Raw genomic sequence first — 3,290 nt, 5'->3', positions numbered from 1 at the left:
TGATATCACCGTTCAAACATATAAGTGAGATGAAATTTAAGAGGGCTAGTTTTCCAAGTTCAAGTAACAAAATCATTCAAAACTTTAAAACTTCTCGACAAATTACGACTCAAAATATTCTTCTTGAATTTCTCTAGAAAGTCAAAATAAAAGATAGCCGTAAAAATATAATATCCGTATTTTTTTTTTTGAACACTATGTGATCTTTATTCACTAATATAGAAACAAAATTCAAATCCAAAGCAATAAAGCTACAGATAAAATATAGATGAGAAATATATTTGGTTATAAATTACTATTAGCTGTTAAATGAAGTTTCCATAGCAAATAAAAATAACCCTATTTTGACAATGTTGCACAATTTTATAGATTGGTAGCTCATTACGTAATTTGTTATTTTGTGGAGAAACAAGCGGAAATCGGCCTTTCTTCTGCCAGCTCAATTGGGTCCTTCCTTCCACTTATCTTCTGTTACCTTGAAACAGTTTTGTTCACGTACAGTATAACATGGAGAGCCTTGTCCTTTAACTTTGCTCTGCTCTTTGAGAGATTCCACTCATCTGTCATGAACTTGATTAGGGAGGTCTTGTTTGAAGATCCAGACAGGGATTTCCTCCGCTGCTGCACATGATTTCCACAACCTAGTTTATTGAATTGGAAAACACTGTCGGCACCGCAGTTGACAATTCAGTTGGTTTAGTTAAGTTGCAGAAGTATATGTCAAAGACAAGAGCAATTCACTTATTTTATCCTTTTTCATGTATCATGAAGGATGTTAGTAAAGGCCAGCTCTATCACCTGTATAAAGGGCTTGTTGTTTCCATTCAGTTTCTGAATCAAGCCCATCACATCAGAAAGGGTTGTAGATGGGGTTAGAATCTGTTCGGCTGCAGACACTTTTTTCTCTAGTTCTATAGCAAAGACAGCCTTTTTTTATTGCATCCCATCAGTATTTTCCAATGCCCAGGACAATAGACCTATGAAGTAGGCAAGAACATCCTTCATGCTCACCTGCTGGCATTCAACAACCAAGATCATGTTGCTAAATAAGTTCCTTTCTGCCTTCAGAGCAATACCTTGTGAATTCTAGGACTTGCATTTGATACTGACGTTGGCAAAAATCTTCTGGTCTTGTTTTTCCAATTTGCTATAGAATTCCTCATGCTGATCCTAGTCTAATCTTTCTTTCAATTCTTAGTATGCTGCTTCTCCTACTGCATTAGCTCTCAGTAAGTCAGCTGACTTCAGGGGGTATTACAGTGCCAGTGGATAGGCTAAGCAGGTCTTCCTCTTCTTAATACAAGGGATTGAGCCAGTTATTTTTCATCACGTCTGCCAGGGCCTCTAAATCCTGCCCAACCTTCTTCTGCCTTTCAGTTTGGAGATCAGGATGACTGGGTTTTGTGGTGCTCCCTCCAGTCATTTTTTCTGAGATGTCCAAGGTATTGGTTTCTGTATGTCTGCGTTATGTAATACTTTCTTACGGCCCCTAGTTTAAGACTAAAGCCCTTTGTTCCCCAAGCAGTCTGCATATCCTTCATTACTGTCTTTATAGTAGTCTGGACCACAGGAATACGGTGAAATTGGTTCACTGATCACAGCTGCACGACAATATTTCGGCCATGAACTCAGTAGAACATATGGGTGTGTTAAAGATAGTTAGCACATCTGAGCTAAGAAGTATGACAAGTACGTAATACAGTTGACACTTTCATATGCAAAGCAGCATAGAATCGTGCTTTGGATACACGACAGCTGGAGGATCCACGCCTTTTCTCTGGATGCAAAGATAAAGCTTAAGAAAATCACCACAACATCTATGTAGGTCACCCTGAATGCTTTGAATCCACTGCCATGTCTAAACACCTCTGTATTCCTCAAAGAGATTTAAGATACATGTGCAAGAGGGGTTCTTCGGATCTTTTCCAGATTACTTTGGATATTTTCTTGGAAAAGATACCACTGACTCTTAGGCTCCTTCAGATGTACCATGTTGGCGATTTTTCTAGCGTCTTACCAAGCAAGACACCCCTTCTACACAAGGGGCAAAAGGGTTTCATAGACTAGTTTTACTGCTTAATTGTATTTCATTCCTTCCACAATGCCTGCAACTTGACCCTTGGACCCTTGAGCAATTACCCAAGACTCAACACACAAATCACGGAGGCCAGCATCTTGAAACCACTTCCCCATGGTTACTACAAGAGTGAAGATGGTATGAAAAGCACCCATCCGGATTATGATGCTGCTGAAATGTTCAGGGTGCTTCAAGGTGATATCGACAGCCTTTTCATATAATGCCTGGTCAAATATAATCTTAATCTTTGCCAAGCCCAGTGACTGCAGGATGTGGAATGATTGTTTGAGGATCTTATGTAGTGTGGACATCTGTGTAGTAGAGGCATTGATTGTATGAATGTAGCCAATGTTATCAAGGATGACTGCCACTTCCTCTCGGTTCTTGATGTTGAAGTCTATCCTGCTGATTTCTGACTGATCTTTTTCTTGCAGCATGAAGCTCATGATCTAAACAAGATTTTTTTGCCTGGTGAGCTGGATTTCCATGCCAGCAACAACTTCAGTGGTCTTGGTCATTTGTGGGTCTGCTCATTCCCCAGCGTTGTACATTGGCAGCATCAGCAGAGGTGCATCAAAGCTTCTCTTTTTTGTTCTAACCATAGTATGCCTGAGTTGTTTAGGGACTAAGACTGCCATCTTTTCCCACACAACAATGCCATTCACCCTGAGTGACATAAATTCACTACTCAGCATTTCTTCTAGATGGTTCATGTTGTTCCAACCCAAGTTTGTAAACAGATTAGGAAAGATGTTATTTGGCAGAGTGAGACCATCTCCTGATGTAGACAGCTTCTGCTTCCACAGGGCAGTGCCAATCTCCTTCATCTGTGAGTATCCAACACAATACCCAAGGCGGTTGAAGATGCTTATCTCAGCTGAAAAGCATCCACAACCTTTCAAACACTTAACACTGAAGGACAGTGCAATGATTTTGGGTGTCTTGACATTGCCACATGTCACTGTATACACTATGTTCTGTCCAAATGATTACATGAGACACTGAACTCTTAGGGGTACACTGTCAATACTTTCAGGTCATTGGAGCTTGTGAGGAAGATACAGAAGAAATACAAGAGCGATTCTAAAATAATATCTCTGGTGGCTAGGATTGGTTGATATCTTTGTCTTTGGTCTTGATGTCAGCCCTAAGATACTAGGCAATAATAATAATAATAATAATAATAATAATAATAATAATAATAATAATAATA

General features: G+C 39.5%; 1 pseudogene; it reads right to left on the bottom strand.

Annotated features, from left to right (window-relative positions):
• Window positions 1–756: 756 nt before the first annotated feature.
• On the bottom strand, window positions 757–1,423 carry LOC137659924 (uncharacterized; annotated as a pseudogene).
• Window positions 1,424–3,290: the final 1,867 nt, after the last annotated feature.

This window comes from Palaemon carinicauda, chromosome 20 (assembly GCF_036898095.1).
Source record: "Palaemon carinicauda isolate YSFRI2023 chromosome 20, ASM3689809v2, whole genome shotgun sequence".
Classification (NCBI taxonomy): domain Eukaryota; kingdom Metazoa; phylum Arthropoda; class Malacostraca; order Decapoda; family Palaemonidae; genus Palaemon; species Palaemon carinicauda.
The sequence above is the reverse complement of the archived record's forward strand: the minus strand, read 5'-3'. Positions and strand labels throughout refer to the sequence as shown.